This window comes from Schistocerca piceifrons, unplaced genomic scaffold, assembly GCF_021461385.2.
Source record: "Schistocerca piceifrons isolate TAMUIC-IGC-003096 unplaced genomic scaffold, iqSchPice1.1 HiC_scaffold_426, whole genome shotgun sequence".
Classification (NCBI taxonomy): domain Eukaryota; kingdom Metazoa; phylum Arthropoda; class Insecta; order Orthoptera; family Acrididae; genus Schistocerca; species Schistocerca piceifrons.
This window is the reverse complement of record NW_025728652.1, coordinates 141619-167511: the sequence shown is the minus strand read 5'-3', so window position 1 is coordinate 167511 and position 25893 is coordinate 141619.

Genomic DNA, 25893 nt, shown 5'->3' with positions numbered 1-25893 from the left:
AAGGTGCGGCGGCGGCTGGCGGCGGGTGCCACTGTGTGGGGAGACGCTGACTAGAGCGGAGCGCTTGCTACTGGTGTTGCTGCTGCCGTACGTTCGTTCGAGATGCCGCCCAAGACTAGCGGGAAGGCCGCCAAGAAGGCTGGCAAGGCGCAGAAGAACATTTCGAAGGGCGACAAGAAGAAGAAGCGCAAGAGGAAGGAGAGCTATGCCATCTACATCTACAAGGTGCTGAAGCAGGTGCACCCTGACACGGGCATCTCGTCGAAGGCGATGAGCATCATGAACAGCTTCGTGAACGACATTTTCGAGCGCATTGCGGCCGAGGCTTCTCGCCTGGCGCACTACAACAAGCGCTCGACCATCACGTCCCGCGAGATCCAGACCGCTGTGCGGCTGTTGCTGCCTGGCGAGCTGGCCAAGCACGCCGTGAGCGAGGGCACGAAGGCGGTGACCAAGTACACGAGCTCCAAGTAAGGAGGTGGCTCTGGAGTGGAAGGAAGGATGGAGAAGGCTCCTCCGTTGCGAGAGCGGCAAAACGGCCCTTTTCAGGGCCACCAACTTGCCTTTTGCGGGAAGGGCGGAATTGTTGTTGTTGTTGTTTGTGTGGACGGCTGTGATGTATGTGTGCATTTTGATTGTGGGTGGGGGGGGGGCGCGTCAAAGCGTGTTGCGGGGGACGGCCACGAGGTTGGTCGCCGTGGCGTGGAATGGTGGCACGCCTCGTTGGAGTGGTTTTGACCCATTGGTGGTGGTGTGTGTGTGTTACCTGTCTGCGAGGGGGGACAGTGCGATCGGCGACTTTTGTGTCACCGTAACGACGGCCGTTTGCGGGTTTGTTTTTTGCACATCATACATGGCGAGGGTGAAATGTGAAATGTTTTTGTTTGGTTTTTTTTTGCCGCCCACTATTCCCTTTGCTGTACGCCGAGTTTGACAATGGTGCGACGTAACTGCAGCGTGGAGGTGTGTGAGTGACGTTGAAATTGAACGTGCCATTAAGACGCATTGTTGTTGTATTGTACTGTACGTGTACGGCGACACGCACGATGATGTACCATTCGACTCTGATTTTTGATAGCCGTGTCTGACTGATTGCGTACGACGCACGCACACCGATGTCGTCATTCAAGATGCACGCGTGTCCAGTGCAGTACAGTAAGCGCGACGCTAGACGGCGGCGGCGGCGGCGGCGGCGGTCGTCGTTTGTTTGGCGAATGTCTGTACACGTGTTTGTCTGTGTCCATCCGGTATGTATGTGTTTGTTTGAAAGTGTTTTGTGTGTCGGTGACGTGGTCCGATCCGTCGCCCCCTGAGTAACTGTCGATCGGCGCGATAGACCGGCGTCACGCAACTGAACCGAAGTCTTGGGCACACCCGTCATACTGTTGTACACCGTCGCGCTGAGAACGGTGACGAAAGGTTGACTTTGATCGGTCGAATGTCTGGGCAGAACGTGAGGAATGAGGCAAGAGTGCAAGGAGGGGGGGCAAAAGAGAGAGGAAGGGAAAAAGGGGAGAAACGCATTCGTAGAGCAACGGAACGTTCCCGTGTCGGAGGCGTATTGGAGCCGCACTGAAATGCGTTTAACGGCGGCGCGGCTGCAAGTGTCTGCCGTGGTGAACGTTACCTTTGACGGCTGCATTGGGCTTTGCTTTTGCTTTTGCTTTTGCTTTCGCTTTCGCTTTCGCTTTCCCGGATGTACGTAACGTTTGTTGATATGGTTGTGAGGAAGAGTGTATGACAGTGCCGTGCCGTCCATGTTCGTGTGCCCTCCCATTGTGTGTATGCTATTGTCTGTGTACTTGAATGATGTATGTAGGTGTTAGTGGACATGTTTCACCAGTGGGGGGAAATGGATCGTCGATAGTTGGCGTCACTCTGTCACGGTCGAGATGACGCACCCTCCGTACAGAAAGGTGTCGAGAAAGTGTGTGTGTGTGTGTGTGCGTCCGTGAATTGGCAGTGTTTGGAGGTGGGCGTGCCCTGCATGTGGCCCGGAAGGCTGTTCGTTTGGCGGTAGTGTTGTGTGGACAGGGGAGGGGCATGCGTAACGCTGCTGGCATGGCATTTCGGGAGATGGGAGGGGGCAAACGAGGAGCGGCGGCCAAAGAAAGGCGGGACGGGGAGGGGCGCGGTGTGGGTGGCTTGCGCCTGTGCTCGGCGTTGTGGTTTGTGCAAAAGAGGAGGAGAAAAACAATGAGTTGCCAGGGAGGGGAGCGGTGTTGTGTTGTGGTTGTCGTGGTGTAGCCGCAGACGCGGCTGTCAGTGAACGTGGCGAGACGGACGGATGCGCGGAGGGGCGGGGGCGGCGCATTTCGCCGGTGCCGTGCCGTGCCGTGCCGTGCCTGACAGCCGCGTGGTCGCTGTGTTGTTGGTGGCGTGGGGGCGAGGAGAGTACCGTACGGGTGTGCTTGTGCGCCGGAAATGGCACACTGCGCCTGCCCGTCTTGGAGGCTGATGGCTGTGGTGTGGAAATGGGGCGCGGTGATGTTGAAGCAGTTGAAGAACAGAAAAGAAACCAAGAAAACGGGAGGCGTGATGCGGCGGTGGTGGTGAGAGCGGGAAAAACAAAACAAACAAAAAAAAAAACAACAAAAAAAAGAAGGAAAAACAACAAGAAACAAAAAAGAAAACAAAAAGTCTATCAATATTAGAATGTAAATGGAAATGGAAATGGACCCAGGTATAACCTCCCTGCACAAATAGCAGAGAGTCCGATGATAATAGAAATGTGCCAGAATGTTAACGTCCCTACAAAACAAACCCAACGATAATATTAATGAAAGAATGAACCGTATGTAACATTGCAACAGACATAATGAAACCTGATAAATTGTATAAGGGCAGCAGCGTTGACCTTTGGCCCTGTATTCAGAATAAAAAGAGCCAAAGATCGTCACCCCAATGAAAAAGACACTGAAACACGTATGTAACATAGCAGCGATGGCGAGACATTGTAGCATCTGTGACCAGAGAGTTTGCGCTGGACCGCGCGAGTGTTGCGAGCGGTTCTCAGTCAGTCAGTCAGTCAGTCGGTCGGTCGTTGCGAGTCTGTAGGTCTGTCTAGTTGAGGGCTGTACTCTGTCAGTAGTCGTCGCGTGCAGTACGCTAATAGTCGTCATGCAGAGCGGTCGGTCAGTAGTAGCAGCCGAGTGCGGTTGTGTGATGTAGGCGGTCGGCAACACTGGTCAAGATGGTGAATAAGGTATACTGTTAATTAATATAATCATTAGATAATGAACAATTTTATTTATTGTAATTATTCTCCAACAAGTTCCCCAATAATAATTTTTATTTCAAAAGCATTTTTCAAACATTTAATTTTTTATTGAACTGAAGAGTTCGTTGCACTTCACATTTCATTCCACTTCTTTGAAGAAAAATTTCACTAAAATCACAAAAAAAAAAGAGAATATTATTATTTGCAATGCAGTTCCTCCAAGCGCTGCGCAACAAACAAGAGCAGAAATGTGACATCCATTTATTCTGAGGTAAGACTTTAATTCTGATTGTTTTGCACAGGGCCAAAGACCGATATTTCGGTTTAATTGAAGTTTCTTGTCACTGAACGGACTTTTAAATGTTGTGAAGAATTTATATTTGAGTCAGATTGCGAATTTAACATTTTTGTTGCCATTTTCAATACCTCTCATTGTGGGCGAGGTTACAATTAGCGCAATGTCCATTAGCATCCGTAAATAACATTGTCCATTATTTTAAATTTTGCGGGGAGGTTACAACGCACAAAAAAAAAAAAAAAACAAAACAAAAAATTGCATTTGTATCCGCTCCTCAATTGTAGATACCCCTTACACAGCTGTGTGCAATGAATGAGTGCTGGCTGGTAATTAATTGCACTCCTTGGAGGGAAATGCCATAGGAATTAGTCTTTAAAAAGTGAATGTTTTTCGTTAAAAGACAAAAGTTACTTTAGAAAAAAGTAATAGTGGGGCTTTTTGTCGTTGAACAAAATAAGTACAATGAACATACGTTATCAGATTTGCGCAAAATGCAGCTTCACACTACCTTTTGATTATAACACAATATACTATACATCGTCCCGAACCGTGACCAGAGTCGCGAGACGAGCAGAGCACGCCGCCGACGCCCGCTCAGTACAACCGTCCACCCGCTACTACTGTCGACCGACTACTACCTCTCCCGACTCGCGCTACAATATATATAACAACTGTTCCTGGCGACCCGGTGCGTGCCACTACTGTCGTCTGGCGCGGTCCAAGCGCCGACTAGCAACGATAAATAACTCTCTGGTCAGACAGAGATGCTGTCATGCCTCGCCATCGCTCTGGTAATGAATACATACGTGTTGCAGCGTGCGTACCACCGGAACACGCAGTGGCGGAGCCAAAGACTGTGTTGTCGAGGTCGAGTGCGAGCGGGAAGAGAGGCAGCGTCGGCACGGAGATGCAAGCGAGCGCGAGACGCACGGGGGCTGCGGCGTGGCGCGTTTGCGGTCGGCGCCTTTGGTGGCAACGGCCGGGACAAGCAGCGGTGTATGGTGTGGTGCGGGGCGGACAGGGGCGGCGGTGGACGGGGAGGAGGCGGCGCGACGACGGCATGGGGGCGAAAACGGGACGGGGGACGGCGGATGTTGAGAGGCGTCACGCGCGGACAGGACACAGACACAGAGACACACAGATTGGAAAGGGAGGGTGCGCGGTAATAGTTGGGAATGTGCGTACCGTGCGGGACGGGAGTGGGCGAGGAACACGGTCGTGGCCCCTGTTTTGGGTGCGTGTGATGACGTCGGTGTGTTGTGGGAAGGGAAGGTGCTGTGGCGGCGGCGCGTAATGGGCGTAGGCCGAAAAGAGAAAGGAACGTCGGCAGTGTGTTGGCAAGCGTCGGTTCGACTGCGACGTTGATGGGCAGGGCAGGGCGAGGTTAATGGTGGTAGGAGTAGGCGTGTGGGCGCACAAAATCTGCCGCTGCAGGCGGTGCCGTAACCGCCATGGCGGGAAGGAGAGAGGGCCAAAGAAAGAAAGAAAGAAAGAAAGAAAGAAGAAAACAAAAAAAAAAAAAAAAAAAGGAGGAGGGGGGGGCGAAAGTGGAGAGGCGGTGGTGTGAGAAGGGCGGGGGCGGAAGGAAGGCAGGAAGGACAAGAGGCGAGGCGACGGCTTGCTTTGTGTATCGGTCGGTCTCTGGCTATGCTTCGTTTTCTGCAGCAGGGTCGGTGCGCGGCGTGGCTCGCGGCAGTGGGAACGCCTGGCGGCTGGACGGCCAGCAATGCGGTTGGATGGGCGGCCACAGCACCGCACCTGTGCCCGAGGAGGAGACGCTGGCGGCGGGCCCTGAGGTGAGGCCGGCTCGGCTCGGCTGGGGCTGTGGATGTGTAGGTGTGCGCCGCTGCTGCAACAACGAGTAAAACGCGAGAAGAAGGGATGGCGGTAGAGAGAGGAAAAAAAAAAGGTCGTGTTGTGTTGATGCGCAGGCAGACGCGTACAGAGAGACGAGCCCGGTCTGCAGCAGGGTGTGGCCGTGCCGAGTGCAGAGCAGCGGCGGCTCGGTTCGGTTCGGCCCGGCCCGGCCCGGCCCGGCGGGCCGCGCTGTTGTCGCGGACGTGAGCGCCCCCTGGCGGGTGGCCGGAGGCGGCGCGGCGTGTTGGACGTGTGGCTGGTGGCAGTGCACAATTTGCGAGTGGCTGGCGGTGTGGTGTGGCGGTTGGCGCGTCGGGCGGCGGAGAGAGAGAGAGAGGGGGAGGAGAGGTATGTGTTGCGGGCGCCCTTTGCTGCGCTGCGTCGTTGCGTGTGCCGTACAGGGCGGGCGCTTGTCGACTGTGTGGGCGGTGTGGCGAATTGGCGTGAAACGGCTGCCGAGAGGTGTGTGGTAGCGAGCCGGTCGGTGTCAGTGCGAAGGGGAATGTGCGTGCGTTTGGCGGTTTCGGTGTGCTTTTTGCGGCGTGAGAGTGGGGAATTAGTGGGGCCGGCTGTTGTGTTGGTTCCTTGTGTCTTGTGTCGCGTAGCTTGATGGCAACGTGGAAGGACGCCGGTTTCGTTTCGAGCCTTGCGTGTGGTTGTCGACGTTGACTGGTTGGCGTGTGCATGTGTGGGTCGCGAGTGCGTTTTTGGCTGGCTGTGTGTGTGTGTGTGTGTGTGTGTGTGTGTGTGTGTGTGTGTGTTTTGGGGGGGAAGGGGGAGGCGGTGGTGAAAGTGCAGTCGTTGCCACGGGCGCGTCGTCGGGTGGGGCTGGGGCTGTGCGTCGTGGCGGAAAGGTGGTAGGTTGCGGGAAGCGAGCCCGTCGTTGACGGTGTCGCGTGAGTTGTGACTCGAGTGGGGCGCGGGGCGCGGGACAGGAGCAGCGTGCCGCTGCGTCGTGGTCGTCAGCAGAGGCTGTGCGTGTGCTTGTCCTTTTTGTGGGCGGTTCGTGCGAGGCGTTTTTTGTTTCGTGTTGCCCTAGTTGTTAGTTTATTTTTTTTTTTGTGTTTGTTATTTTGAGACGACGACTGGTTGGTGGCGTGCGCGCGAAGTGGCGGTGTGCGCTTCCCGTGTCGTTTTGTTTTTGTTTGGTTTTTTTGTTTTTGTGTGTTTTTTTTTGCACTGGGCCCCGGGGGGTGGGTGGGTGCGTGTGTGTCGATTGCCGGCTGGCGAAAGGTGCGCCATCGGCGGGGTGGGTCGCCGGCACAAGTAGAGGCGGCGGCGTTGTTGCTGTTGTTGTGTGGTGTTTGTTTTGTTCGGCTGTGTCGGCGAGCTGTGTTGCGGTGCGTGTGAATGGTGGTGCAAAAGTGCTGGCGTTGGGGCTGCGACTGCGACGGCGGCGAGCCGCGGGCGCGCATGATAGTGATGTTGTGAACAGCGGCTGTGTACGGTAGTGGTGTTGTTGTAGCACGACGTGCATCCGGGCCGGCGCGGAAAGCGCAGTTGCGGGCGGTTGCCCTTCGGTGCCAGCCATGTCGCGTGAGCGGCGGGTTGCTCTGGTGTCGACACGTGGTGCTCTGGGTTGTTGTGTGGTGCCCTTTGGCCGGTGGGGGTGGTTCGCGTGTGTCTCGTTCGCGCTCGGTATCTGGTCGTGGTCGTGCTGCTCCCCCGTCTGTCGGCGGTTTTCGACGTCGTCTGTACGTTTTTGTTCGTTTGCGGCGTGCCTGCCGACGTCGTCCCGTCGCGACCTTTCAACCGAAAGTGTGGCGCCCGAAGGTGAACGAACGTAACCCTGACCTCGGCGCTTTACGCTGAGCCGAGCGAACCGAACCTAACCTGTGGTGTGGCGAGGTGAGCTCAGCCTGTGAGCCCCTAACGTCTACGTAAGGTAAGCTGTCCGGCTGACGCCTCACGTTTGAACGCTTTTTTTTAACCTAGCACTGACCCCTTAACCTAACGTGTAACCTAACCTAACCTCTGACGCCTGACGTGTTTGAATGCTTAACCTAAGTTTGACGCTTAACCTAACCCAAGTCCCCTTAACCTAACCCACGTCCACCTAACCCTAACCTAACCTAGACGTGTAAACGTAATGTGTAACGCGTAACGTGTAAGGTCGGCTGTCGTGTGTGCTGACGGCAGATTGGGTTGGTCTGTAGATTCGGATTGCGGTTTGCCTCGGTCGAGGGGTTGGGTCGGAAGCGGCGAGGGGCGGCGGCGCCTGTTGCGCAGGCGGCGTCCGTTTGCGGCGGGCAATTGTTGATAAACGGCTGTGAATGTTGGCGGGCGAGAGGAGGAGGACGGCGCGCGATGTGGCCCGACGGCTGCGGGCCGATCGGGAAACGGCGGGAGGGCGACGGAAGGCGATGGGGCGGCGGAGGCGCGTTTGCACGGCCGTCATCGCCGCACGCCTCGGCTTGTGTGGCTGTGGCGCCGGCCGCGCTGGCCGGGCTGCCGCGGCGACGGTGTGGGAGTTTTGCCGAAGGTTTGGCCATTGTGGCGGGTCGTCGGCTGGGGCTGTGGGGGCGGCATTTGGGCGGGGGCGGCGATTCTCGGCGGGCCGACCCAGGCTGTAGCGCGCGGTAGCTGCAGTTTGGCCGTGGTTTGCGGCGCTGCCGTGGCGACTGGTTGGCGACTGTGGTGTGGCTGTGTGTAGCCCCATCCTCGGTGGTTTGAAAGGCGCGGGCGGTTGTGGCGCAGGTTTGGGGCTGCTCCGCACAGGCTGTCGGACGTTGGGCGGTAGCAAGCGCGGGAGGCGCGGCGCGGCGGCGCGCAGAGTGGCGGCCGCTCTCTCGGCCGTCCGCGCCCGCCCGCGACACTGGCTGGGCCTTGTGATTCTCTGCTCTGCTGCTGTGCTGTGCTTGCGTGCCTGCCTGCCGTCCCGCTCGCTCTCGCTCTCGCTCTCGCTGTGTGTTACGCGCGTCGTCGAAATGGCAGATCAGGCGGCTACGAACGAGACTGCTGCGGCACCCGCCGCCACCGGCACTACGAAGAAGGCCAAGTCTGCGTCGTCTGCGAAGAAGCCGCGCGCCAAGCCTGCGCACCCGCGCACCTCTGAGATGGTGACGGCCGCCATCAAGAGTCTGAAGGAGCGCGGCGGGTCGTCGCTGCAGGCGATCAAGAAGTACATTGCCGCGCACTACAAGCTGGACGCGGAGAAGCTGGCGCCGTTTATCAAGAAGTACCTCAAGTCGGCCGTCGTGGCGGGCGAGCTGGTGCAGACGAAGGGGAAGGGCGCGTCCGGCTCGTTCAAGCTTGCCGGCGCCGGCGGCGGGGGGGCGGCCGAGGGCGGCAAGGCTCGTGCTGGCGGTGCCAAGAAGAAGCGCGCCGCTCCGGCCAGCAAGGAGAAGAAGGGCGCCCGTGCGGCCGGCGCAAAGAAGGCTGGTGGCGTGAAGGCGGCGACCGGTCGGAAGGCGGGCGCCGCCAAGAAGGCGTCTGCGGCGTCGGCCGCTCCCGCGGGTGCGAAGAAGGCGGCTGCGGCCAAGCCGGCCAAGGCCAAGTCGCCGTCGAAGGCGAAGAAGGCCGCCAAGGTTCCGACGAAGAAGCCGAAGGCGCCGCGCCCGAAGAAGGCGACGACGCCGTCTAAGGCGAAGGCTTCGCCCAAGAAGAAGAAGTAGAGTAGAGGAGAAAGAGATGGGAGAAAGGAAGGGTTTGGCGCTTGACTCCGTCGTCCCCACCCCCCGTCGTCGTCTAGTGGCGCGCAAGAGACGCGCGGCCCAAAACGGCCCTTCTCAGGGCCATCAAAGCACGTCGGGGAAGGTTTTGATTGTCGTGTTGCGTTTGGTGTGGGTGTCTGTCTGTCTGGCGTTTCTGTATGCCCGTGGGGATGCTGTTTGCGTGCCGTGGTGGTTGGATTGCGGGGGTCGGTGGCGGGTGTGGGCGGCGGTAGCGGTAAGCGGTGTTGTTGTTGATTGTCGCCGTGTTTGTGGCGGCGGCCGACGGTTGGTTTTCTGTCACGTTGTTTTGTTTGAATACGTTGGTTGGCTTGCCTGCGTTCGTTCTTCTCGGATGTCTGTCTTGTCTAGTCGTGTCTGGTCTTTGTTGTTTTGTTCCTTTGTGTGTGTGTGTGTGTGTGTTATGTTTTGCAACGGGGGGCACGTTGAGATGTGGAAGGAGTCGGCGGGGATTTCGGTGGCGTGTAGAGCGAGCGAGCGCGCCTGCCTGGCCGTTGGCCGTCGGAGTGGAGTGCGGGTTTGTTTTTGTGTTTTCGAAACGAAAGCGGCGGCCGGCCGGCCAGCCACCCGTGCGGTGTGACGTCGGCCGTTGGGTATTGTGCGCTTTGAGCGCCGGGGAGGGATGATGTGTGATTGTTGCGCGCTGCTAAGCAGGCAGGCAGAGTGAGCGGGTGTGGCGGACGGACGGGAAGTGGTGGTTGTTGTTTTTGGGTTGCGGGGCGAGAGGCAGGCGACCGACAAAGTTTGCTCGCGACGGAGAGATGTTAGTGGCCCTGAAAAGGGCCGTTTTTGTTTGTGCGGTGCGGTGCCGCGGCGCGGTTTAGGCGCGCTCGCCGCGGATGCGGCGCGCGAGCTGGATGTCCTTGGGCATGATGGTGACGCGCTTGGCGTGGATTGCGCACAGGTTGGTGTCTTCGAAGAGGCCGACGAGGTAGGCCTCGCTGGCCTCCTGCAGGGCCATGACTGCGGAGCTCTGGAAGCGCAGGTCGGTCTTGAAGTCCTGGGCGATCTCGCGCACTAGGCGCTGGAATGGCAGCTTGCGGATGAGCAGCTCTGTGCTCTTCTGGTAGCGCCTGATTTCTCGCAGGGCGACGGTGCCCGGCCTGTAGCGGTGGGGCTTCTTGACGCCTCCGGTGGCGGGCGCGCTCTTCCTCGCCGCCTTGGTGGCGAGCTGTTTGCGCGGCGCCTTTCCGCCGGTGGACTTGCGGGCCGTTTGCTTTGTGCGGGCCATAGCGGTAGCGGAGCGGCGTGCGTGGAGGTTAGGTGCGGCGCGGCGTCCGGTGCTGCCTTGACAACGGGCCCGCGCGCTCGCTCTTTACCTAACGAACCTGCCCTGGTTCGTTGAGGATGCAGGCTAAGCACTTGGTGCTACTCCTGCTAGTACTTTGGGTTAGGGATTTTTACGCCTGTCTTAATGGTCTGTCCGTGCTGGACGCTCTTGGCGTCCTGCGCATGTTCCTGTGTATTACTCACGTAACAGGTCAGGCCAACGTGTTGTTGGCCTGCGGTGTGTTTGTTGGCCCAGGTCCTTTATGAGCCGGTTTTGCGAGGTTTCGGCCTTCGCATAGAACAGCCTGGCTGACTGTTGGAATCTATTTCTAAGGAGCGGAATGCCTGTTTGCTCGTGTAGTTGAGCCGTGGAGTACCGCCTAGGTAGGCGCAGAGCGAGTTTCAGCGCTCGATTCTGCACCCTCTGTAGTGCACCTATGTGTACATCTGCTGCATTTCCCCACACCACTGCCGCGTACTCCAGCACTGGTCTTATAAGTACGAGGTAGAGTGTAATGCCATGGTGTGGGGGAAGGGTCGATGTGGGATTTAACAGAGGGTACAGGACTCTTAGTCGTCCTATAGCTCTGTCTCGGACTTCCTGGACGTGTGGTCGCCAAGTGAGCCTTTGATCGAGGGTGACCCCGAGGTATTTTCCGGTCTTGCTCCATGGGATGGGGCCTCCCATAATGCTGACCGGTTGGAGATCGGGCGGCAGTGCTCTTCTCGTGAAGATCACTGCCTGGCTCTTTGCTGCATTGTACTTGAGCCGCCACTTTGTCGACCATGCGCCCAGGACGTCACAGCCTATCTGGAGTTGCCTCCTGGTCTCCGCTGCGTTCATACTCCGCACGAACAGCGCGGTATCGTCGGCGTATAGTGCCATCTTAACTCGCGCTGTCTGCGGGGCGTCTGCTGTGTAGGCTGTGTACAATAGGGGGCCTAAAACTGAACCCTGCGGTACTCCTGCTCGGATTTTACGTCGAGTAGACTTTCCATCGTCTAGCCTGACGTGGAAGGTCCTTGCGTCCAGGTACGATTTGATCAGTACTCCGTGTGACGTCGGTACCCCGTGTCGCCCTCCGTGCTGCGCTTATATGCCCTCGGTTGCGCGTGGTGGGGGGAGGGCGGGCCAGAGTCTATATAGGGGGGCGGCGGGCGCGCTGGGCGCAGACCGTAGCCGACTCGCCAGCCGCTGCAGCTGCTGTTTGTGCACGTTTTGCTTTGCCCGAGGAAGGAAGGATGACAGGCCGCGGCAAGGGAGGAAAGGGGCTCGGCAAGGGTGGCGCCAAGCGGCACCGCAAGGTGTTGCGCGACAACATCCAGGGCATCACGAAGCCCGCCATCCGCCGCCTGGCTCGCAGGGGCGGCGTGAAGCGCATCTCTGGTCTGATCTACGAGGAGACCCGCGGGGTGCTGAAGGTGTTCCTGGAGAACGTGATCCGCGACGCGGTGACGTACACTGAGCACGCCAAGCGCAAGACTGTGACGGCCATGGACGTGGTGTACGCCCTGAAGAGGCAGGGGCGCACCCTGTACGGTTTCGGCGGTTAGGCTGCGTCGCAGCGGGCGCTGGCCTTCCCGCGGCCGTGCTTGTGGGTGGGAGAGACTAGAAAACGGCCCTTTTCAGGGCCACCACACTGTTCGGAAGTTGAAAAGTGCGAAAGAGTCTGTGTTGTTTGTTTGTTTCTTTCTTTCCGTTTGAGCGACGTGATGTGACTGGGAGGGGAGAAGGAAAGGAAACGTGTCATGTGGCTGGCTGTGTGTGGGAGCTGCTTCGTTTGTGTTTGTTATTGTGTGTCGTTGTATCGATCGCGACGGAGATGGCGGGCTGTGTGTTGTTGTGCGAGAGGCGGTGATTATTTGCTTGCGTGGTTTGGCTCTGTGTGTTTGCGGCGGCGTTGGGGTTTCCGAGGCAAGGCGTGTGGGCACAGGCGGCCGGATCAGCTGTTTCGTTCGTGTCGACGGCCGTTGCGCGCGGGAGTGGAGGGCGGTGTGTCGACACGCCTCCCTGTAACAATGGTCATTATTGCTGCCGTTGTCGTTTGGAAGGCGACTGCGACCGTGCAAAATGAATGTGTGTGTGTGTGTTTGTTGGGCCACACGGGCTGTGTGGACGACAAGATGGCGGACGTGCGCCGGCGGCGGCTGTGCTGTGAAAGTGCAAAGTTAAAACAAAACAAGGTGCGGCGAGGACGACTGAAATTTTGCTTTGGACGTAGGTTTGTGTGGTGGCCCTGAAAAGGGCCGATTGTTGTGGGCCGGGCCGAGCCGAGCCGGCAAAGCGCGTTGCGTGCAGGGGAGCACGCGGCGCTGCGATTGCCTTGGCCTCCTTTAGGCCTTCTTCTCGGTCTTCTTTGGCAGCAGGACGGCCTGGATGTTGGGCAGGACACCACCCTGTGCGATGGTGACGCCCGACAGGAGCTTGTTGAGCTCCTCGTCGTTGCGGATGGCAAGCTGCAGGTGGCGCGGGATGATGCGCGTCTTCTTGTTGTCGCGGGCCGCGTTTCCGGCCAGCTCGAGCACCTCAGCCGCGAGGTACTCCATGACGGCGGCGAGGTAGACGGGCGCCCCGGCGCCGACGCGCTCTGCGTAGTTTCCCTTGCGCAGGAGGCGGTGGATTCTGCCGACCGGGAACTGGAGCCCAGCCCTGCTTGAGCGGGACTTTGACTTGCCCTTGACTTTGCCTCCCTTTCCGCGTCCGGACATGGCGATGGGCTAGCGACGGTGCACACGAAACGGAAACGAAAACGACCGGTGCGAGCGGCAGCGAGTCGAGCAGCGGAGTGCGTGCCGGCGCAGCCGGGGTGGGGGTGCTTTATGGGCTCGGGTGCGGCGGCCGGTTGCGCGCGCGCCCCATTGGTCGGCGGCCGCAACAGGGCGAGCTGGTAAAGGTGCGGCGGCGGCTGGCGGCGGGTGCAGCCAGGCCGATTCCGAGCTGTGCTTCCGAAGCGTGCGGACGCCGTTCTTACTGCGCTCCGCCGCCTTTGTGTTGTCACGGCTGGGGATTTCCGACTGCCGCTCCCGCCACGGAGTGGCCTCCTCGCTGCTTGGGACTCGTGCGCCTGTCGCCGTCCTTGGTAGCTCCGTCGACTGCAGGCTCGTTTACGAGCGTGCAGTAGCAATCTTGTCGTTGTTTTATTTTCTGTTCATGATGCTCGTCGTGATTCCAGGCTAGCTGGACTCTAGGCTGGTTAGTGAGGGAAATTGTGAGTCAGGGCCCCCTTCACGTGGGACCAGCCCGCGCTCACAGAGGCAAAGGCAGATTTCAAAGCATCATATCCGACTGTCTGAGATTCTAGAATCATCCTATCACCCACCCCAGCCCGCCGTGGTCCCCCCTGGGGCTCCCGCGGCCGAAAATCATCCGACTACACACACAAACCACACTGACTTACATACAGACAATGCATCACCTTCACTAGGCAATATGGCGGGGAACGATCAAAAACCCAAGAAAAAAATTAAGCGCAAGAGCGACACAAGCCAGGCAGAGGGTTCATCTGACTCAAAGCGGAAGATCGAGGCTTCTGACTCTGAACAGGCCCCCAATGTAGACGAAACCATGGAAGCGGAATCGGTACAACCACAAGTACCAACTCAAAACCGCTTTAGCGAACTTCCTGACAATGACCCAGGCCACAATGCAGTCCCTCCAAACAAGGAAAGGACAAAGTTCAATGTGCCACCAATAGTAGTCTTTGACACGAAAAGCTACACCAAAATCCTTCAGGTGATCAAACCGACCCTCAGTGGAACGCTGAAGTCTCACTCCAGGGGAGGAAGAATAACATATCAATTCAGCGAAGCGAAGGACTTCAATGCCCTATGCACGCTACTAAAGAACGAAAACATACCGTTCTACACTCACGAAATAAACCAGAAACGACCCCTAAAGGTGGTGATAAAGAAACTATTAGTCACCATGGAACCACAACTAGTACATGAAGAGCTCTCCCTTCTTGGATTCCCAGTACAAAAGGTCACACAAATGTCCATCCTGGACGCAGGCGCCACGGAGAGGAGGTTACGACCAAACTTCATAGTAGAACTGGAAAACTCAGATGAAGGCAGAAAAGTATACAAACTTAAGTCACTCCTTCACCTCGGAGTGACTGTAGAGTCATACAGGGCCCCCAAAGGTCCAACTCAATGTCACAACTGCCAAGGTTTCAATCATGGCGCCAGGAACTGCCATCTAAAACCAAACTGCGTAAAATGCGGCAAACAGCACGCGACCGCTACCTGCACCAAGAAACGGGTAGAAAAACCAAAATGCTACAACTGTCAGGGAGAGCATACTGCAAATTTCAAAAAATGCCCAGTTTACCTAGAAATTCTCAAGAAAAGGGAGGAGAGGAAAAACGCCTCCACCACAGCCACGAATCAAACTAAACAACCACCAGTACCTGCGATGACCGGGAAAAGCTGGCCAAATCTATGGCGCCGACAAACCATGACAAATCAAAATCCGGCAAACGCACCGACTTCAGCGGCCCAGAACGAGGCACCAACCGCGCAAGACGGAGGAGCCAACACCCCCTTCCCTGGAATCGCAAGCCTGGGAACAGATGTAAAAGAAATTCTCGGCCTCATCAATCAGTTCAACGTCCCAAAAATACTGGGAACAATTCAGAACACAGCAGCCCAGCTAAGGCAAGCTGCTGATCCGATCTCAAAATTCACGATTATATGCCATGCAGTTGTCAGTCTTCTCGGGCCTTAATCAAAGAAGCACAATCATGACTTGGAATGCCAATGGCATTCTATTTCAAAGGAATACCCTCCAAGAATTCCTTGACTCATACAACGTTGGTGTGGCACTAATTACAGAAACGCACCTAACACCAGATGATAAATTTAAAGTACGGAACTACACAATGTACAGAACTGACAGGCCAAACCGGCAAGGGGGCGGTACAGCCGTGTTAGTCAAAAACAGATTGCCGCACAGAAGACTAAACACGCCAAGACTCAGACGAGCAGAAGCCACAGCAGTAGAAACGACAATAGAGGGGAAAACAGCCACCCTAATCGCTGTGTACAACCCTCCATGTAAACCAAATATACAACCTGAAGACCTAACTGACCTGACAAACATGGCCGAATATATCATTATAGGTGGGGACTTAAATTCCAAACATGGCACATGGAACTGCAGGGCCACCAACACCAATGGAAGAATACTACGGAAATACCTGGACAACCACAGGAGCCTAACAGTCCTAGCGCCAGACACCCCTACTCACTTCCCTTACTACTCGACACACAGACCAGACATACTGGACATATTTATATGCAAAAACCTGAGACACCAGGCCACCATTACCGTGGTAAATGATCTGGACTCAGATCATAATCCAGTTTTAATGACATTAGATGACAACCCGGCAAGGCAGTTCGACACCAGAACTATTAAATCGTTTCACACAAACTGGGAAACGTTCAACAACATTGTTCAGGGAAAAACACCGGAGATTCCTCAGCTCCACACTAGGAGAGCAATCAACACAGCAGTAGAAAATATCAGCAAAATCATAGTAGAAAGCGGGAAGAAAGCCACTACTGCTATAATCCACACCACCTCCAGAAATGCTCTCCCTCAGCACATCCAAGACTTACTGCAAGAAAAGAAATACCACCGCCAGAGATGGCAAACCCTTAGGGACCCAGCAGACCGAGCCAGAACCGACAGACTCGCCAGACGAGTCAGACGAGAACTTCAGGCCTTTAGAGAAACCACCTGGGGAGATGTTCTACGCGATGCAGACAACAACACCGAAAAGTTCTGGAAACTTGTCAAAACCAGAAAGGGGAAACCAGTTGACAATAAGCCACTCCACGGCAGGAACGGAATCGTTTACGAACCGGAGGATAAGGCTGAAACAATGGCCGACACTCTCGAACTACAATTCACCACGCCAGCAGCTGTGGATGACGAGAGTGATGATCACGAGGAACACGTCATAAGACATGTCAACAGAATACTCAGAACCCCAAGCGACACCACATTTCCACCAGTGGACTCTGAAACAGTCAGAACATGCTTCAGAAACATAGGAAACAAAAAGGCGCCTGGACCAGACAACATCCTACCTCTTCAACTGAAACATCTACCTCAAAACGCACTAGAGTTTCTAACAGCAATCTACAACGCTTGCCTAACCTTGCAGTATTTTCCCATGGCTTGGAAACAAGCTAAGGTGATAACCATACCAAAGCCAAATAAGGACCACCTTTTCCCCCAGAACCACAGACCAATTTCCTTACTGAGTTTCTTGGGGAAAGTCCTAGAAAGGTTCATCTACAAGGAGCTCCAGAAATTCAGCACAGAAAACAACATCATCATACAGGAACAGTTCGGCTTCAGGGGTGAACACAGCACCATTCACCAATCGATGAGACTGACTGACGAACTATGCAGAGCTCGAAGTATCAGGCACAGCACAGGGGCAGTCTTCCTTGACATAGAGAAGGCCTTTGATAAGGTCTGGCACCAGGGCCTTATCTACAAGCTCAACCTACAAGGCTGTCCCAAACACATCATTCAAATCCTGGCATCCTTCCTTAGGAACAGAACTTTTTATGTAAGACTATCAGGTGCCCAAAGTAACATCAGACAAATAGAAGCTGGAGTGCCCCAAGGTTCAGTATTGGGCCCAGCTCTCTACTCTCACTATACAAATGACGTACCAAAGCAACCAGGGGGCCACCTGTCACTGTTTGCTGACGACACTGCGGTGTACAGGAGCAGTAAAAACTTACTGTTCATAGCCAGGAAACTCCAGGATCACTTACAATTAATCCAGAACTGGGCTAACCTGTGGAAGATAACCATAAATAGTGCCAAAACACAGGCTATTATGTTCACCCACAGGAGAATGAGCCCAAACATAGCCATTAGATTTAACAACGTAAACTTAGAATGGAATGATCATGTAAAATACTTAGGCATAACATTTGACAAAAGACTGACATTCAGCGAACATGTCACCCAAATCTGTAACAGAGGGTCACAGCACATATGTACATTATACCCCCTCCTCAAAGGAGAAGGACTATCAGTAAATACCAAGTTAAAACTATACAAATCAGTAGTGCTACCATCCATACTATACGGTTCAGAACTCTGGTCACTGGCTTCAAACAAGAACATCAAAAAAGTTCAAGCAGTGCAGAATAGATTCTTGCGCTTGGCACTAAATGCGTCCCGCTATTTGCCAAACAGACACCTGTACCTCTTGGCAAACATCGAGCCAATCTCGCAACTCATCAAAACAAAATCCGAAAAATTCTTTGCCTCAGCCTCCATTTCTAATCATCCAACCATCAGAAACTTAGGAATCATTCCCGACAACCCCACAGCAAAATACCCGAAAATGACGCTCACGCGCCAATTTCACGTCTAAAAATCAAACAATCCGACTAACATTCAGTCATGAAGCACTACTCAATTCATTATCAAACGCATCCCTTATCATCCGACCACTTTATCATGCAACATCACTCATGACGCACTCCAAACCCATCATTCCAATCCCCACATCTCAGACAGAAGGTATGGGCTTCAATCAGTCCCGGTCCTTCGAAACAAATAAGGGGTCCAGAACCCATCCGACATCCCACACGCGGCGGGTGCCACTGTGTGGGGAGACGCTGACTAGAGCGGAGCGCTTGCTACTGGTGTTGCTGCTGCCGTACGTTCGTTCGAGATGCCGCCCAAGACTAGCGGGAAGGCCGCCAAGAAGGCTGGCAAGGCGCAGAAGAACATTTCGAAGGGCGACAAGAAGAAGAAGCGCAAGAGGAAGGAGAGCTATGCCATCTACATCTACAAGGTGCTGAAGCAGGTGCACCCTGACACGGGCATCTCGTCGAAGGCGATGAGCATCATGAACAGCTTCGTGAACGACATTTTCGAGCGCATTGCGGCCGAGGCTTCTCGCCTGGCGCACTACAACAAGCGCTCGACCATCACGTCCCGCGAGATCCAGACCGCTGTGCGGCTGTTGCTGCCTGGCGAGCTGGCCAAGCACGCCGTGAGCGAGGGCACGAAGGCGGTGACCAAGTACACGAGCTCCAAGTAAGGAGGTGGCTCTGGAGTGGAAGGAAGGATGGAGAAGGCTCCTCCGTTGCGAGAGCGGCAAAACGGCCCTTTTCAGGGCCACCAACTTGCCTTTTGCGGGAAGGGCGGAATTGTTGTTGTTGTTGTTTGTGTGGACGGCTGTGATGTATGTGTGCATTTTGATTGTGGGTGGGGGGGGGGCGCGTCAAAGCGTGTTGCGGGGGACGGCCACGAGGTTGGTCGCCGTGGCGTGGAATGGTGGCACGCCTCGTTGGAGTGGTTTTGACCCATTGGTGGTGGTGTGTGTGTGTTACCTGTCTGCGAGGGGGGACAGTGCGATCGGCGACTTTTGTGTCACCGTAACGACGGCCGTTTGCGGGTTTGTTTTTTGCACATCATACATGGCGAGGGTGAAATGTGAAATGTTTTTGTTTGGTTTTTTTTTGCCGCCCACTATTCCCTTTGCTGTACGCCGAGTTTGACAATGGTGCGACGTAACTGCAGCGTGGAGGTGTGTGAGTGACGTTGAAATTGAACGTGCCATTAAGACGCATTGTTGTTGTATTGTACTGTACGTGTACGGCGACACGCACGATGATGTACCATTCGACTCTGATTTTTGATAGCCGTGTCTGACTGATTGCGTACGACGCACGCACACCGATGTCGTCATTCAAGATGCACGCGTGTCCAGTGCAGTACAGTAAGCGCGACGCTAGACGGCGGCGGCGGCGGCGGCGGCGGTCGTCGTTTGTTTGGCGAATGTCTGTACACGTGTTTGTCTGTGTCCATCCGGTATGTATGTGTTTGTTTGAAAGTGTTTTGTGTGTCGGTGACGTGGTCCGATCCGTCGCCCCCTGAGTAACTGTCGATCGGCGCGATAGACCGGCGTCACGCAACTGAACCGAAGTCTTGGGCACACCCGTCATACTGTTGTACACCGTCGCGCTGAGAACGGTGACGAAAGGTTGACTTTGATCGGTCGAATGTCTGGGCAGAACGTGAGGAATGAGGCAAGAGTGCAAGGAGGGGGGGCAAAAGAGAGAGGAAGGGAAAAAGGGGAGAAACGCATTCGTAGAGCAACGGAACGTTCCCGTGTCGGAGGCGTATTGGAGCCGCACTGAAATGCGTTTAACGGCGGCGCGGCTGCAAGTGTCTGCCGTGGTGAACGTTACCTTTGACGGCTGCATTGGGCTTTGCTTTTGCTTTTGCTTTTGCTTTCGCTTTCGCTTTCGCTTTCGCTTTCCCGGATGTACGTAACGTTTGTTGATATGGTTGTGAGGAAGAGTGTATGACAGTGCCGTGCCGTCCATGTTCGTGTGCCCTCCCATTGTGTGTATGCTATTGTCTGTGTACTTGAATGATGTATGTAGGTGTTAGTGGACATGTTTCACCAGTGGGGGGAAATGGATCGTCGATAGTTGGCGTCACTCTGTCACGGTCGAGATGACGCACCCTCCGTACAGAAAGGTGTCGAGAAAGTGTGTGTGTGTGTGTGTGCGTCCGTGAATTGGCAGTGTTTGGAGGTGGGCGTGCCCTGCATGTGGCCCGGAAGGCTGTTCGTTTGGCGGTAGTGTTGTGTGGACAGGGGAGGGGCATGCGTAACGCTGCTGGCATGGCATTTCGGGAGATGGGAGGGGGCAAACGAGGAGCGGCGGCCAAAGAAAGGCGGGACGGGGAGGGGCGCGGTGTGGGTGGCTTGCGCCTGTGCTCGGCGTTGTGGTTTGTGCAAAAGAGGAGGAGAAAAACAATGAGTTGCCAGGGAGGGGAGCGGTGTTGTGTTGTGGTTGTCGTGGTGTAGCCGCAGACGCGGCTGTCAGTGAACGTGGCGAGACGGACGGATGCGCGGAGGGGCGGGGGCGGCGCATTTCGCCGGTGCCGTGCCGTGCCGTGCCGTGCCTGACAGCCGCGTGGTCGCTGTGTTGTTGGTGGCGTGGGGGCGAGGAGAGTACCGTACGGGTGTGCTTGTGCGCCGGAAATGGCACACTGCGCCTGCCCGTCTTGGAGGCTGATGGCTGTGGTGTGGAAATGGGGCGCGGTGATGTTGAAGCAGTTGAAGAACAGAAAAGAAACCAAGAAAACGGGAGGCGTGATGCGGCGGTGGTGGTGAGAGCGGGAAAAACAAAACAAACAAAAAAAAAAACAACAAAAAAAAGAAGGAAAAACAACAAGAAACAAAAAAGAAAACAAAAAGTCTATCAATATTAGAATGTAAATGGAAATGGAAATGGACCCAGGTATAACCTCCCTGCACAAATAGCAGAGAGTCCGATGATAATAGAAATGTGCCAGAATGTTAACGTCCCTACAAAACAAACCCAACGATAATATTAATGAAAGAATGAACCGTATGTAACATTGCAACAGACATAATGAAACCTGATAAATTGTATAAGGGCAGCAGCGTTGACCTTTGGCCCTGTATTCAGAATAAAAAGAGCCAAAGATCGTCACCCCAATGAAAAAGACACTGAAACACGTATGTAACATAGCAGCGATGGCGAGACATTGTAGCATCTGTGACCAGAGAGTTTGCGCTGGACCGCGCGAGTGTTGCGAGCGGTTCTCAGTCAGTCAGTCAGTCAGTCGGTCGGTCGTTGCGAGTCTGTAGGTCTGTCTAGTTGAGGGCTGTACTCTGTCAGTAGTCGTCGCGTGCAGTACGCTAATAGTCGTCATGCAGAGCGGTCGGTCAGTAGTAGCAGCCGAGTGCGGTTGTGTGATGTAGGCGGTCGGCAACACTGGTCAAGATGGTGAATAAGGTATACTGTTAATTAATATAATCATTAGATAATGAACAATTTTATTTATTGTAATTATTCTCCAACAAGTTCCCCAATAATAATTTTTATTTCAAAAGCATTTTTCAAACATTTAATTTTTTATTGAACTGAAGAGTTCGTTGCACTTCACATTTCATTCCACTTCTTTGAAGAAAAATTTCACTAAAATCACAAAAAAAAAAGAGAATATTATTATTTGCAATGCAGTTCCTCCAAGCGCTGCGCAACAAACAAGAGCAGAAATGTGACATCCATTTATTCTGAGGTAAGACTTTAATTCTGATTGTTTTGCACAGGGCCAAAGACCGATATTTCGGTTTAATTGAAGTTTCTTGTCACTGAACGGACTTTTAAATGTTGTGAAGAATTTATATTTGAGTCAGATTGCGAATTTAACATTTTTGTTGCCATTTTCAATACCTCTCATTGTGGGCGAGGTTACAATTAGCGCAATGTCCATTAGCATCCGTAAATAACATTGTCCATTATTTTAAATTTTGCGGGGAGGTTACAACGCACAAAAAAAAAAAAAAAACAAAACAAAAAATTGCATTTGTATCCGCTCCTCAATTGTAGATACCCCTTACACAGCTGTGTGCAATGAATGAGTGCTGGCTGGTAATTAATTGCACTCCTTGGAGGGAAATGCCATAGGAATTAGTCTTTAAAAAGTGAATGTTTTTCGTTAAAAGACAAAAGTTACTTTAGAAAAAAGTAATAGTGGGGCTTTTTGTCGTTGAACAAAATAAGTACAATGAACATACGTTATCAGATTTGCGCAAAATGCAGCTTCACACTACCTTTTGATTATAACACAATATACTATACATCGTCCCGAACCGTGACCAGAGTCGCGAGACGAGCAGAGCACGCCGCCGACGCCCGCTCAGTACAACCGTCCACCCGCTACTACTGTCGACCGACTACTACCTCTCCCGACTCGCGCTACAATATATATAACAACTGTTCCTGGCGACCCGGTGCGTGCCACTACTGTCGTCTGGCGCGGTCCAAGCGCCGACTAGCAACGATAAATAACTCTCTGGTCAGACAGAGATGCTGTCATGCCTCGCCATCGCTCTGGTAATGAATACATACGTGTTGCAGCGTGCGTACCACCGGAACACGCAGTGGCGGAGCCAAAGACTGTGTTGTCGAGGTCGAGTGCGAGCGGGAAGAGAGGCAGCGTCGGCACGGAGATGCAAGCGAGCGCGAGACGCACGGGGGCTGCGGCGTGGCGCGTTTGCGGTCGGCGCCTTTGGTGGCAACGGCCGGGACAAGCAGCGGTGTATGGTGTGGTGCGGGGCGGACAGGGGCGGCGGTGGACGGGGAGGAGGCGGCGCGACGACGGCATGGGGGCGAAAACGGGACGGGGGACGGCGGATGTTGAGAGGCGTCACGCGCGGACAGGACACAGACACAGAGACACACAGATTGGAAAGGGAGGGTGCGCGGTAATAGTTGGGAATGTGCGTACCGTGCGGGACGGGAGTGGGCGAGGAACACGGTCGTGGCCCCTGTTTTGGGTGCGTGTGATGACGTCGGTGTGTTGTGGGAAGGGAAGGTGCTGTGGCGGCGGCGCGTAATGGGCGTAGGCCGAAAAGAGAAAGGAACGTCGGCAGTGTGTTGGCAAGCGTCGGTTCGACTGCGACGTTGATGGGCAGGGCAGGGCGAGGTTAATGGTGGTAGGAGTAGGCGTGTGGGCGCACAAAATCTGCCGCTGCAGGCGGTGCCGTAACCGCCATGGCGGGAAGGAGAGAGGGCCAAAGAAAGAAAGAAAGAAAGAAAGAAAGAAGAAAACAAAAAAAAAAAAAAAAAAAGGAGGAGGGGGGGGCGAAAGTGGAGAGGCGGTGGTGTGAGAAGGGCGGGGGCGGAAGGAAGGCAGGAAGGACAAGAGGCGAGGCGACGGCTTGCTTTGTGTATCGGTCGGTCTCTGGCTATGCTTCGTTTTCTGCAGCAGGGTCGGTGCGCGGCGTGGCTCGCGGCAGTGGGAACGCCTGGCGGCTGGACGGCCAGCAATGCGGTTGGATGGGCGGCCACAGCACCGCACCTGTGCCCGAGGAGGAGACGCTGGCGGCGGGCCCTGAGGTGAGGCCGGCTCGGCTCGGCTGGGGCTGTGGATGTGTAGGTGTGCGCCGCTGCTGCAACAACGAGTAAAACGCGAGAAGAAGGGATGGCGGTAGAGAGAGGAAAAAAAAAAGGTCGTGTTGTGTTGATGCGCAGGCAGACGCGTACAGAGAGACGAGCCCGGTCTGCAGCAGGGTGTGGCCGTGCCGAGTGCAGAGCAGCGGCGGCTCGGTTCGGTTCGGCCCGGCCCGGCCCGGCCCGGCGGGCCGCGCTGTTGTCGCGGACGTGAGCGCCCCCTGGCGGGTGGCCGGAGGCGGCGCGGCGTGTTGGACGTGTGGCTGGTGGCAGTGCACAATTTGCGAGTGGCTGGCGGTGTGGTGTGGCGGTTGGCGCGTCGGGCGGCGGAGAGAGAGAGAGAGGGGGAGGAGAGGTATGTGTTGCGGGCGCCCTTTGCTGCGCTGCGTCGTTGCGTGTGCCGTACAGGGCGGGCGCTTGTCGACTGTGTGGGCGGTGTGGCGAATTGGCGTGAAACGGCTGCCGAGAGGTGTGTGGTAGCGAGCCGGTCGGTGTCAGTGCGAAGGGGAATGTGCGTGCGTTTGGCGGTTTCGGTGTGCTTTTTGCGGCGTGAGAGTGGGGAATTAGTGGGGCCGGCTGTTGTGTTGGTTCCTTGTGTCTTGTGTCGCGTAGCTTGATGGCAACGTGGAAGGACGCCGGTTTCGTTTCGAGCCTTGCGTGTGGTTGTCGACGTTGACTGGTTGGCGTGTGCATGTGTGGGTCGCGAGTGCGTTTTTGGCTGGCTGTGTGTGTGTGTGTGTGTGTGTGTGTGTGTGTGTGTGTGTGTGTGTTTTGGGGGGGAAGGGGGAGGCGGTGGTGAAAGTGCAGTCGTTGCCACGGGCGCGTCGTCGGGTGGGGCTGGGGCTGTGCGTCGTGGCGGAAAGGTGGTAGGTTGCGGGAAGCGAGCCCGTCGTTGACGGTGTCGCGTGAGTTGTGACTCGAGTGGGGCGCGGGGCGCGGGACAGGAGCAGCGTGCCGCTGCGTCGTGGTCGTCAGCAGAGGCTGTGCGTGTGCTTGTCCTTTTTGTGGGCGGTTCGTGCGAGGCGTTTTTTGTTTCGTGTTGCCCTAGTTGTTAGTTTATTTTTTTTTTTGTGTTTGTTATTTTGAGACGACGACTGGTTGGTGGCGTGCGCGCGAAGTGGCGGTGTGCGCTTCCCGTGTCGTTTTGTTTTTGTTTGGTTTTTTTGTTTTTGTGTGTTTTTTTTTGCACTGGGCCCCGGGGGGTGGGTGGGTGCGTGTGTGTCGATTGCCGGCTGGCGAAAGGTGCGCCATCGGCGGGGTGGGTCGCCGGCACAAGTAGAGGCGGCGGCGTTGTTGCTGTTGTTGTGTGGTGTTTGTTTTGTTCGGCTGTGTCGGCGAGCTGTGTTGCGGTGCGTGTGAATGGTGGTGCAAAAGTGCTGGCGTTGGGGCTGCGACTGCGACGGCGGCGAGCCGCGGGCGCGCATGATAGTGATGTTGTGAACAGCGGCTGTGTACGGTAGTGGTGTTGTTGTAGCACGACGTGCATCCGGGCCGGCGCGGAAAGCGCAGTTGCGGGCGGTTGCCCTTCGGTGCCAGCCATGTCGCGTGAGCGGCGGGTTGCTCTGGTGTCGACACGTGGTGCTCTGGGTTGTTGTGTGGTGCCCTTTGGCCGGTGGGGGTGGTTCGCGTGTGTCTCGTTCGCGCTCGGTATCTGGTCGTGGTCGTGCTGCTCCCCCGTCTGTCGGCGGTTTTCGACGTCGTCTGTACGTTTTTGTTCGTTTGCGGCGTGCCTGCCGACGTCGTCCCGTCGCGACCTTTCAACCGAAAGTGTGGCGCCCGAAGGTGAACGAACGTAACCCTGACCTCGGCGCTTTACGCTGAGCCGAGCGAACCGAACCTAACCTGTGGTGTGGCGAGGTGAGCTCAGCCTGTGAGCCCCTAACGTCTACGTAAGGTAAGCTGTCCGGCTGACGCCTCACGTTTGAACGCTTTTTTTTAACCTAGCACTGACCCCTTAACCTAACGTGTAACCTAACCTAACCTCTGACGCCTGACGTGTTTGAATGCTTAACCTAAGTTTGACGCTTAACCTAACCCAAGTCCCCTTAACCTAACCCACGTCCACCTAACCCTAACCTAACCTAGACGTGTAAACGTAATGTGTAACGCGTAACGTGTAAGGTCGGCTGTCGTGTGTGCTGACGGCAGATTGGGTTGGTCTGTAGATTCGGATTGCGGTTTGCCTCGGTCGAGGGGTTGGGTCGGAAGCGGCGAGGGGCGGCGGCGCCTGTTGCGCAGGCGGCGTCCGTTTGCGGCGGGCAATTGTTGATAAACGGCTGTGAATGTTGGCGGGCGAGAGGAGGAGGACGGCGCGCGATGTGGCCCGACGGCTGCGGGCCGATCGGGAAACGGCGGGAGGGCGACGGAAGGCGATGGGGCGGCGGAGGCGCGTTTGCACGGCCGTCATCGCCGCACGCCTCGGCTTGTGTGGCTGTGGCGCCGGCCGCGCTGGCCGGGCTGCCGCGGCGACGGTGTGGGAGTTTTGCCGAAGGTTTGGCCATTGTGGCGGGTCGTCGGCTGGGGCTGTGGGGGCGGCATTTGGGCGGGGGCGGCGATTCTCGGCGGGCCGACCCAGGCTGTAGCGCGCGGTAGCT